This window comes from Anguilla rostrata, chromosome 5 (assembly GCF_018555375.3).
Source record: "Anguilla rostrata isolate EN2019 chromosome 5, ASM1855537v3, whole genome shotgun sequence".
In the NCBI taxonomy this organism is placed as follows: Eukaryota; Metazoa; Chordata; class Actinopteri; order Anguilliformes; family Anguillidae; genus Anguilla; species Anguilla rostrata.
In genome coordinates this window covers 50,442,437-50,455,247 of record NC_057937.1, presented here as the reverse complement: position 1 = coordinate 50,455,247, position 12,811 = coordinate 50,442,437, and positions in this window count along the sequence as shown.

Below are 12,811 nucleotides of genomic sequence, written 5' to 3'. Positions count from 1 at the left end.
CAGATCTGTCATTCCCGCCCAGGGTCCGTCCGCCGCGGAGAGAATAATCCCCCCTCTCTGAATGGAATATTAGAGCGGCCGGGCGTGACCCGCGGAGAACGCCACGCGTCCTGCACCCCCCCCTCCCGAAGCCAGCGCACGCACACACGCACGCGGTGGGACCTGCGCCGCGCCGCCCGGGGAACATGGCGGCCCCTGAGCCTATCCGGCCGAACCGCGCGCCCAACTGCTTCTCTCGGGGGCTGAGGGGCTCTGGCACGGGCTCCATGAAGCCTGCAGAGGCTGGCAGAGTCACTCTCTGGACCCTTGGGCAGCGCATCGTGAGGGAGATTGCAGGTGAGCATAGGGAGGGAAAGGCCTGGAAAAATCCACAGAAGTTGAAGGGATGACATACAAAGCGAAAGGTGACAGGAACAAGCCTGAGCAATTCAGTTCATCTGCTGGGTTTAAAAATGAGGTCAGGAACGATAAACGATTGTTTCCAAACGGGCACCGTTACAGTTTTACAGTATTGAGAGGAATGGGTTTACTGAACCTGGCCAATGGGTCCCAAACTGTCAGATTACTCATTTAAGGTCTGCAAAGATTAATCAAATAACCTCTGTTTTAAACATTCAGTATATACCCCAGTTACTGCATAGATCCACTAGATTTCTGACCAGATTAAGTGTCAGTTATTTAAATTTTATATATGGGATGATTATACGAATTTGTATGTATTCACCTAAAGGTATCCACAAGGTTGAAATAAAGATGGCGCATCTGTCAATTTCAATGACTGCATGACAAACTTGCAGAGGCCACAGTGGTCTATTAGCAAGTTATGCATATGCATGTGTTACTGTATGTGCTTACATTCACACGTGATTGGCTAGTTGATTCATCACTTGGTCCTATAAATCACCTCTGTGTTATAAATATATGGACTTTAAGTTCCCTGCTGATCCAGTTACAGGGCATACTGGGTACTATTCCATTCTCAGGTATGAGCATTTGTGTAAATGACTACGCCTGGAATCTATAGCAGCTTGTATATGGGAATAACTGATGAGTGAGAAACAATTTTAAAAATCTTTGAGCAGTGATTCATCCGGTCCCTCGCCCCCTGTGGAGCAGTGAACTGAATTTGCATAAGGTCTGTTTAGACAACCTCCTGTACGGTTAATGTGTTGTCAGAGGGACGAATGGGATTTCAGCATATGGTCTTCATTTTTCTCCTGCCAGGCTTTTAATTCATGGTAGAAAAGACACACACGCACGCGCACACACACACACACACACACACACACACACACACACATTCAAACACAAATTGAATTGTGTGAGTGGAATGTGACCCGCAGTAAATTACGAAGGTGCATCTGCGAGCCTGGGGGAAGGAGAGAAGAAACAGAAATGTGAGAGGAAGAAGGGATATGGAGATGGGTTTAAGATACACACAGGTACTGTACCAAGCACCTTGGCAGCTAACTTTTACTTTGAGCCGTTGCATGTTTTTTTTATCTGTCTTTGAAAGCAAAAAAAAACGCTACTATCTTATAAAAATTAAAAAAAACTTGAATGTTGTAGGCCTTTTGCAGAGGTCCAAAGAACACACAGAAAACAGGATGGGGGTGGCTGGCGAAGGGGGAGGGGGGTGCGTGTGTTTGGGATAAGGCACAGAGGCAGAGTAAATTAGAAAGGCGGCCGGTCGGAACCAGAGCTTCGGCCCCTTCCCGTCTCCAGCAGTGACCCTGGCAGATGGGCGGGGGCGGGGGGTGGCGGGTGGCGGGTGGCGGAGGGGGGTTGGGAGCAGTAGGCCGAAGCAGCTCCAATGCGAATCTGAAATGGCGGGTGGGGGAGGAGGGGAGGGGGGGATGAGCAGGGAGGGGTGTGGAGATGATACCTGTGGTGTGATGCTGGGGTGCAACTCCTACACGCATGCAGATGGGTAGAGGACTGGAGGGGTTGTAATCACAGTAAGTGTGCTAAACCCCCCCCCCCCCAGACTCATCAACACTTCATTGCCATGGACACGGGAGGCGGGGCACAATAACCTTAATAGAGCCTCTATAATTAATTGGCTCATCTGAAGAGACTAAATGGTCACATTTGAGATCTCTAGCATAGCGATCTTGTGGTGTTTGCAGTTAAGATGAGTGCAGCAGACAGGTAAACCACGGTACTGTGTTGTAAGAGTGGCGGAGATACAGTATTAAAGGTTAGTCAGGTGTCTGGTGGCAAGCCTGTTTGTGTCATGTGACCCCAATCACATACTGTACAGACCATGCCCTAGGCTAGGCTGTGTGCAGCGAGTACCTCCTGTAACATGCGTCCGAGCGAGACTGTCAAAAGGAGAGAGAAAGTATTGCTTTTCCACATGCCATGTCTTTGGAATAATAATAATAATAAAAAACTCAAGAGGGAAAATATTCCTGGTCCAAGTAAACATGCAAAACAGATGCCATTTTCAAAGCAAGCCCCATCAATCTTTGTTGACACTATTCCTTTTTTTAACTACTCTTATTTGGGATATTTGCAATTATAATGAATCAGCTCATTTGAATATCAAATTAATTAGAGAGCACACAAGAGTAAACGCTCTTTTTAAAAGTCCTTGTTAAAAGTGAAAAGTTCTTTACTACGGTCGGATGCCGTGTTAATTTACAGTGATATCTAATCCCATGTTACTGCACATAAAAGGCATTACTATACATATTTTAATGGGGAGGTGGTTGTTTTCCAAGTAATTTTCTGCTAGACTACATTTTTAATTTATTCATATTTAATTTATTGGTCTCTGCATTCCCACTCAGTAAAACTAATCAACAGCATGTATAGGCCTCTTAAAGTCACAGCTGCATTTGCCCTGTAAGAACATTCTGCTCCACTTCACCCGGTCCTTTCAGTTGCTTTCTCTTCTGTAGGCCGGGGAAAGTGGACCGCATTTTCTGTCACTCGGATGAAACTTAATTCTACCCATGAGACTTTTCCTTCCCTTAAAGACACCCTTTGTATAATTGAACATGTACTTTTTTAAGAAAAATGAAAAATAAGCCCGGTCTTGATTGATTGAACCAAAATATTTCAATTTTGTGGGTGCTGAGTCTGGCCGTTGGTGCTGTTGACGGAATGTCATTTCCAGAGAACGGCGTCTCCCCCACCCCACCCCCTCTCTCTCAAACCCGCTCTTAAAATCTCTGATGCCCTTGAGTGCTGCTCTTCCCTTCCTTTTTACAGTACTGTGGCAGCCATTAACAGTGTGACTGGAGCGCTTATCACCTAAGCATACTGTACATTTCAAATACCCTTTGACCCATTCAGAGGAAGTGCATGAGGTTTGTCGCAACCTCACGCATGTAATGATTTTGATGAATTACCCAGTGATGGTACAGAATCCAAATTTACATTACATTTAGAATACACTCTCATTCGTAGTGACTTACACAGCTTACAGTTTTAAGCATCATCTATATAGCTATATTTATATAGCTGGATATTTACTGAAGGAATTCAGGTGAGGCACCTTCCTCAAGGCACCTTGCGTCTAAGCCCAGTACCCCTTCAGTTATACTACACTGCCACCCAGAGACAAAGGACACTAAACAACCGTATAACATTCTCATGCGACCTGCATGGTGCACACTGACCTTCACAAAACAGGTGATTTGACACCCTCCTATTGGTACGAATCAATTTATTCCGAACGCTTAATTCTTTTTTCAGCCCGGTGGCACCGTCGGGTCAGCAACGCGTGCAGTGGGAGCGTTCGGCGAAAAGCGGGGGACGGGTTTGTGGCGGAGGCGGGAGCAGTCGGCAGGCGCGGGAGTGCTCGGAAAGTTCGCCTGTAATGAAGTGGAATGGGCCAAGCACACTCAGCGGCTCTATCGCAGGGAAATTGCGGCCAGCACGTCCATCTTAATCGAAACATCCATTACAACCCGGTGGGAAAAAAAGCACACGCCATTAGGTGGCTAGTTTGGGATGGGAGTCTCAAAAAGGAACCAGACGTGAGGGACACAATTAGGGGGTCACAGGCGGGTAAACAATGGTGATTAGTCCTGCAGGACCCTCCAGGGCATGGAGGTACTTACTGAAGGACATTAATGCCACATTTACATTGGCCGTGCGGAGCCAGAACAGTGTTATTTAAAATGTTGGTCCGCGTTTCACCGTCTCTTTTATGCATTTCTTTGACCCCCGACCAACCGACTAGAAGTTAATGCCCCTGTCCATTGATACGTAACACCCAGTTTCCTCACACCCAAGGACCTAAATGGTACTCACTACCCAATTTCTAATATCTAAATAGCTTTGTGAAAAAGGCTTATTTGATGAACGAGGGAGAATAGAAATTGGTGTATTTCCACAGTCTGTATAATAAAACCGCAGATAATTCAGGGGTCTGAGAGGTTTTGCTTTTTCCGCATGCATAATGTCCTCTGCTCATGGAGAATTCTTTTCTCCAACGAATTGATATGAACTTTTCTCTTGGCTAACAGGGGACTTTGTGTACTGTGTTAGGGTTTCCTGCCATGTTATCACTCTAGCTACATGCAGTACACTTGAACAAAAAAAACTGCTGATCTGTGCTCTTCTAGGATTGTAGCATGCCAGCAAGCATGCTGAGCATGAACAGGAGCCTGCTTTGTTTTATGCGATATGACTGTTATGAGTACTATGAGAAGAGTGCTTTCTGATGGATAGGAAAATGCATGTTTAGCAATGGCACATGGCTCTCAATGGGGAGACAGGTGTAGCTCAGTGTATCCAGGTTCCAGTCTGGAAGGTACCTGCTTTCAAGCACTAGTCCTCTTGCTGTTCCACAATCGTCACCGGTAGCTTTTCTACCCTTACTATATGTAAGTTGGGTCTCAAGAAAAATTGTTTTAAAACTAAAAGAGCAAAACTACTGAAATACATGATGCATACACTCTACACATCTGGGGGAAAATACAATTACTAAAAACTATAGCAAAATGATTCCAAGTTTTTACCAATGTGTTTCACAGAAAATGAAAGCAGCACCAGTCATGTTTTCCTGCATTCATTCAATTATCTTCCCAGAAGGCACTTTCTGTACCTGTGTGTTTTGTAATGGGCTGCAATGACAAATTAATAGATTGTTGCAATTGGTTGAAGTCCGTTCGTTTTGGTTGAAGTAGATATTGACTACGGAAATGAACTGATAATTGTGAGCCAGGAGGTAGGAAAAAAGGAAACAGATGAGGGAGAAGCACTAAAGAGCCAAAATCTGGGGCTCTGTTGCGTGGTTGCATGAAGTTTGATCTGAATTATACTGTATGTGTTTACACACAGAGAGAGATCAGAGATTTCTGTGGGAAACCATGAAAAGTGCGAAAACTCTAGGTGCTGCACAGGTATGGGGCATGCCTCGCCAAGGTGAGAATTGACAAATGATATACTGCCATCCCAATCTGTGGGAAAAGCCTATCTCTTCAGCAGAGCTTTGAGTTTCTCTGTTCATTCAATTGAAAAGCTCAGGCTGACAGTAAGGTGCGTTTACCACACGACTAGATGAACCGTCGGGGGTTATAAGCTTACAGAACACAGTGTGGGCCACTAAATCTTGTAAGTGTTCAATATGTTAGATAAAACATCAGATTCAATTTTTTGGCTGAAATTCTCCTTTCAAGTTCCACAGCACTCCACCAGTGTGATTGTGTGCACTTCTCTAAAGCATCCACTAGGAGCGCTGTGTGTTCCTCATGTTGCTTAAGATTTTACTATAAGCACGAAGTACAAATTTCTCACCTTAATGATTTAGGTATCTTGTGTTTTTTTATATATTTGAGGATAAAATGAACTATATACTTTAATACATCTACAGGGAAAACTGTTGCATTGAATTTAAAACATCCATCTGAACAATCAAAGACAGAACATTTTTTTTAACAGATGTGCTATTATTGATATCCCGTGGGCTGTTTATGAAAACCTGTTCAAAAATAAAAGACTGAAAAGATAAACAGACAAACTAGGCTCCCTGTTCATTTTGAAAAAATCTTCAGCTTTTCTGATTCTTTGAAATGAGCAATTACCCTCCCTGCAAGACTACAGTAGCAGACGTCTCCAACTTTTCTAATGTCTGTCAAATCCATACCTGTATTACACTAAATATAAACAATGGAATGAAACAGAATATGTGTAGGCAACACTTTAAAGTGCAAATCCCCTCTTTGTTGGACTGCACGATTCATAATTATATGGGTGAAATGTCACTACTACATTATCCCTAACCCAGACCTTCCCCAAATACATGTGTAAGGCAAGAATGGGCGCTTCCATATCACAGGAATAGCACAGTAAGGTTGGCTATGCAATGCAATATGTTGAAATGCTATATATAAAAAGACATGGCGTGCTTACTTTACACCAAGGTTGTTCATTAATTTGTTGTGACATGCAATCCTTTATCTGAAGGCAAGTGTTTCTGCTGTTACTGATTTCCAGCTTTGAGCTGCAGGTTGGAATCATAATGTGCAACTGTCATACAGTAATATTCTATCAAGAAAGGGATCCAGTCTGGTAATCAGTGTAGACAAGTACGGCAAGAAAAAATGTCGAACATACCGAACAATTTGTATTATTCTGAGCTGCAGGTCCATTTAGATTCAACAGGCCTTTGCTGCCATGTTTCTTGAAGTTAGGGTCTCCCGTAAGTGAAATAATACTACACCAGACCGCTTTCTAACGCAGCCAAAGCAAGACGGAGATCTGCTTATAAATAGCTTTTTTTTTAAATTACGGTTTTTATTGATTTTGACTTGAGTCATTACAGGACAGTACTAATGGACAGTAACGCGATTTGGCGAGGGTCCTGGGCCGGGCTAAACCCCTGGCAGTCCATCCAATATCTCCGGGTTCACTGAAGGACACAATCAAATGCCACGGTCCCTCCAGGATTTCGCAGACATATTGTGTTCCCCTTCCTGACAATCCTCTCCCAATAAGCCTCGTTCCGAGGCGGGGAGGGAGGCAGGGGTTCCAATATCAAAACGCTGCCCGGCGCTCTCTCTCAACATGGAGCTGAGCCACATCAAACACAATGCTGCAGTCTAGCACGTGGAATGCGCCCTTTGTGTCCATAGCGACAGTCGTCCCTACTTTCACATGTTCCACACACATGCTTCTTTTTACATACAGGTGCATTTATTTTCAAATTATCATGATGTTGACTACACACAACATACAACACCCTGCCCATAAAATAATTTTAAAAAGACAATACCTGCTATTATATACTAAAGCTAATTTAAGGGTAGCAAGGCTAAAAGGATAAATCTTTCTCCCTATCACCATAAGACTTTGCCTGTTTAATATAAATACTTTTTACCTGTTATCTTTACCAGTTCCCACTCACACTCGACTGCACACACACACACACATACATACATACATATAGGAAATGTATTATAGCATGTGAAAATAGACCAAATAGAACAAAAGTAGCATTTTAGCCTACCTTGCTTGTGATTGTGTGTACCTGACATCATAATGAACACAGGAAGGGTGACGGGAAAAATCCTAACTGTGAAACCGTGGCCTCCTATAACAGCCGCATCAGCCATATTAAAACAGCGGGGCCCGTAATCATAATTGCAATATTGATTAGCGGTGACTCACTTTTTGTCTGATTAGGATTTCCTTTCATTGCTGATTCCATTCTGATAATGTTAGACTCATTGGCCGGCATGATCCATAACTATTCAATAATGCTGTTTAAGTCCAGCCATCTCAGAACGACAGCCGCAGTGACGCTCTACATACTGAGCTGACGGTGAGGAGCGCTGCATTAGAGGAAAATTGCATTTCGCCATCGCACGTTATGCACAATCTGATTTCCTTAATGAAAAAGGCTCATTCAAGACTAAAGAAGACTCAAATTATGTACAGCATCCATTAGAAAATGTGCTAAAGCATTCACTTCTTGTTTGTGAAAAACACCAACCAAGGCAGGTGTTTTCAAATTGGATAAATGGAACCATGTAATCTTAGCAAGCCCCACATCTTGCAGTTAACAATAATTTCAATTAATGATTCAGCATGACAGAATGTTGGATTTTTTTTTACACAAGCAAATGTTCAGGTTATAAGATAAATGTGAATGTTCTTTAACATACCAGCTATGTCCCATTTTAGTGAACAGCTAGTTTCTTGAGTAAAAATGCTCTGATATAAAATTTTCATTCCAGACCACTAATTTTAATTTTTATGTTCACAATTACCATTTCTATTAGTGAAGTCATATAACATCACTGCGACCAGAACCAGGAAATGAAGAACAGTGCAGAGCAGAGGCCGAAGCAGGCGACCCCCCACAGCAGCCTGGGAAGGCGCCCGTAGCGCTGAGGCTAGTGCCGTCCGCTCTGCGCCGGACACTACTCTGTCGCCATGCTTGTTTTGGTGGTGCGCTGTTTGTGACCTCTCCGAAAGGTCTGTGTCTATGCGGTGTAAACCCTGAGAGGAGGGGCTGAGAGAAAAGCTAATAAAGTGTTATTGGAAACCAGGTCCCCCCAGTCTGTTCTACTCTCCCAAGCATCATGTCTGCCTGTATGAGGACCGTGGGGCTACTGCTATTTGTTTGCCTGTTCTGTGTACTGGGGGCTACATGTAATATTATTAGTTTGCTATTACGCTGTTATTTAATGCTAGTTTTTCAAATGTAATTATGTTTCCAGCGCAATCTAACTATAAAGCAATTTGAATTTCGTATCTCAATCGCCAACGCACTATATACAGGGCATTCCATGTGGGACAAATCGTTTCGAAATAAATTTCAGAAATAAAGGACGTCTGGGCGTACAAAGGTCTGTTGGCAACCCTAATGGACCGTGATGTGATAATGGCCAATAATCAAGTCAGAGTGCTTTCTAAAGGGTGCAGTCAAGCCATAGCACATTCTGAATGGTGTGAGAGGGCCACTGTAAGTGCCTGCTTCCAGTTGGGGTGGGGTGGGGTGGGGTGGGGGGATGGGGATAGGGGTGGGGGGTGGGTGGTTCTCGGCCGTCGAAGTGGAAGCGAGTTGGCCTTCCTCCCATAGTGGTGACACTGTGGATCTGTTACAAGGTCAAACGCGTTTCTTACTTGGACATTAAAAAATTGCGGCCCTTTGTTGTATGCCTAAATGCGGTCTCAAATAACGAATTAAAATGTGTATGTGGGTCTGCGAATATGTGTGTATGCAAATGAGCAGTTGGGTTGTGAGTTTATTCATGTGTGCATTTCAGCAGTTGTGAGTGTTGCAGGTGTGTAGGCTTGTGTACATGCATGTATGTGGATGTGGGTGTGTGTGTTTGTGAGTGTGTAATGCATGTATACATATTAATTTGTACATGTATGCTGCTCTGCTCTGAATATGTAGGCATATTAATGGGCAAGGGCATGCATATGCTCATATCAGGCTGTCTCATGTAATTTGGTACGTTCTGCATCCCACAAGATCCCAGGATCAGTTATTGTTGTCTTAATTCGCGCCAGAACCATTTAGAGCAGAATAAGGACTGATTCAGGATCAGCAGTGGGGACAGAGCCCATATGTTTCCTGTCCCATCAGCTGTGCTGCTGCTCCAGCATTTGGAGGCCATGCTGAGATGTATGGCTGTGATTAACAAAACCCACAGTTCCTCCACTGTGAGAAAAGAGGGCCTTCTGTCTCAATCTATCAGCTCAGGATGAACTTGAAAGATCCAACTTTCTACTGCGGAACTAGTTTTACAGCTTCATTGCATTTGGACCCGTGTACCATGACAGAATCTGCATGAAATGAGCACACATACACACACACACACACACATAAAATGGGATCCCTTAGAGTAAAATAAACAAGTTACTAAGAAAATTATTTTCAATAAAAAGCTGTGAGTGTAGACACTGTCCTTTACAGCTATTGCTGGCACACGGAGGTCAAGTTCGAAGGTAGATGGAAAGACCAGATGAACTTGGGACAAACTGACAGTGGGGCGATCAGTGTGGGTGGCTTTGGTGTGCAGTAGGGTGTGGGAAGCCACAAAAAAGTTTTTGTAAAAATCCCTCCACTCTGCACTGCTTCACTGCTGCTTATCTGCATTAAGAGGGTGTTTCAGTGCAGCCCTGCAGTGTGCCACATTCCTGGTCGTGGTGTTGCCCAGGGGCCGATGGTTTGATTAGGTGGTTCCCGCCGCACAAGACCAAGTCTACTGGCCAATCCAGTGCCTCCAGCAGTCTGCCTGCACAAGCCACTTGAATTTTATTCCAATGCAATGGCTGTACCACTCACTTGGCAGTGTGAGATGAGAAAGGCCTAGAAACACAACTGGGTATTCCAAATAGCAAGAAAAATTTAATTGGGGGGAGAAATGGGTAATTCAGTACCACAGGATTCCAAGTTTCTGTCCTCCATAATCCAAGTGAGGAGGGGAGGGCATATAAATGGTCCATCCCAAACAAGATTAGTTTATGAGCAAGATTAGCTTTTTTCAGTGGCAAGTAAATCTTCCCGCTTTCCATTCAAGCACAAAAATGGCTGCATGAAAAAGCATGGCAACCATGTTTTTGAGGATATTCTGTAGTTCAAAGTTTAACAGAAAAAGATTTTGTGTTCAAAACTGTTGGTCATCTGGGCTTTCCTAGCAAAGATTACAGTAAGTAGACTGGCAGAGTATAGACTAGACTGGATTGTGGCCCAACGGATGAGAAAGTCAGAAAAAACATGAAAAAAATGGATTGAATAGAACTTCACTTTTATATTTTAGATATACAGATGAAAATCCAGACAGCCAAGGTACCTTTATGCTGGCTGATCCCAAACCCTGATGTTCCGCACTCATCAAAAGAGAAGCTTTTAGTGACTCATCTTCTGAACTGTATAAATGAGTCAGGATCAGCGCCCAGCATGTTCAGGAACACCAGGGCAGAGACCAGCAGAAAATGACATAATGCCGTGAGAAAAGGTGGGCCTACATTCATTTCAGAACCCGAAAGGCAGGAATGGAACTCAGCCTCTAAAGAGAGGTCTCACCCAGGTGTGTATACATCCCTCTGAGGAAGTTCAGCTTTATGCTTTTTAATATGCTTTTCATTTTATGCTCTCTGATGTTAAGGAAAACATGACCTCAATGCAAAGTGCTGCCTCAGTTTGGGGGGGGGGGATTTTCTCTCCAGCTGAGTCGCTTGATTTTTATTCGATGCCGAGCGGCAGAGTTCCATAGACGACCATTAGAATTCCTCAATTCTGCCTTTCTGAAAGGGGGGGTACGTAGCAGCTTTCATCATAAAAGGGTCAGCCAAAGTCGGCTGAATATGCCTTTGTTGGCGGATTGCTATTAGTTGATGGCTGCGTAAACCAGGCCAATTTGTAAAGCAATGGATACAAATAAATGAGTGCCTTGCATTTATGGGTCTGATTTCTCCCACCCAACTTTCAAGGAGCGAGAGGTGTAAAGAAGTATTCATCTAAAAACATTCTTCACCTCCCGAAGCCACGTTCTTTGAATCATTCAGCTAAAGAACGATTCAAATCTTGCCTTGGTTTGGCAACAGGATCAAGCAGACTGGCCCTGGAATCTGGACACTGAATAATCCACAAGAAAAGATGTGAATGGACCTCAGAAAAAAATGCTTTGCGTATGAGTGTTGAAGACAGTTGAGAGTCAGCAGGTAAAGCCATTAGGGACAGCAGGCTTGTTACCACACTCCCAGGCCAGTGTGGCTCAATGCACACCATCTCTTTGTCTTAGGGAGAACTGTCACCCACCAGCAGCTGATGGGAACCTTGACGGACCGCCTTCATGCCCATTCACCACAATGGGATTCACATATTCCATGGTGTCAAAGATGAAGAATGTAAGAGCGCCATGTTACTGGCTGGCTCCATCGAACCCTTCCTCACCCTCTCGTGTGGGCACTCTCACGATCTTTTTCAGTGGCCCAGAAGGTATTTTTATGCATGTAATTGAGGCCAATCAGAAATCAAGGGCACAGATTTTTTTTTAATCCATCCAGGTCATTAACATGGGGGTATATGGTGGGTGGGTTATAGTGGTTGAATGGAGAGAGGGGGTAGAGCTGGGGCTGGGGGGATTGAGAATGGGTTGGGGGCTTGGGGCAGGGGGGATAGGGGTCAGCCTACTTATGTTCAGGGGCCTTTTTTCCCTCTTGGCAGCCAACACTTTCAAATGTTAATGGAGGCAGAGCACAAAGCAGGAACGGGTCTGAAAATGCTAATTGCCTCTAATTGATGTAAATAGGTGCTCTAATGGAAGAATTAAGCCTTTTAAATACGCAACCCAAGGCAATCAGTCCCTTCATTTGCCTGGGTGGCACAGGTGTGGCAGAGTGAATTTCATCTGCCTCGCTGCAGGCTAATTTGTCACTGGGCTGCAGTGGAGCTGCAAGCGGAGGGGGGTTTTGGGGTTTGCGTTTCCTTTTTTTTTTGATGTTGTATGGGCTCTGCACATATGCTGCACATCACCATTTTTAACACACCCACTGTGCCCCTACTTGCTGTACCCCCAGCTCTCCGGTAGCCTGATTCATCCCATCATGTTTGTGTAGTTCATGAGGTGTAGTGCTATTTCAGTTGAATGCCACTGCCCACGGTTGCAACAACACAGAGATTATCCAGGTAAGGTAAGTGAGGATCTTACTACTGACAAGTAAGGGGCTTACTATTAGTGTAGGTGAGATAGGACGTAGGTGCACAGAGGCATTGTGGTCATGACCTCTTCAGAAGTACATGGCACTTTACGGTGAAGACACGGTCATCGGCCACCCAGAATGCACCTAAATACTTTAATTTTATTTTCTCACAGAACAGATCCTCCTGTAATCC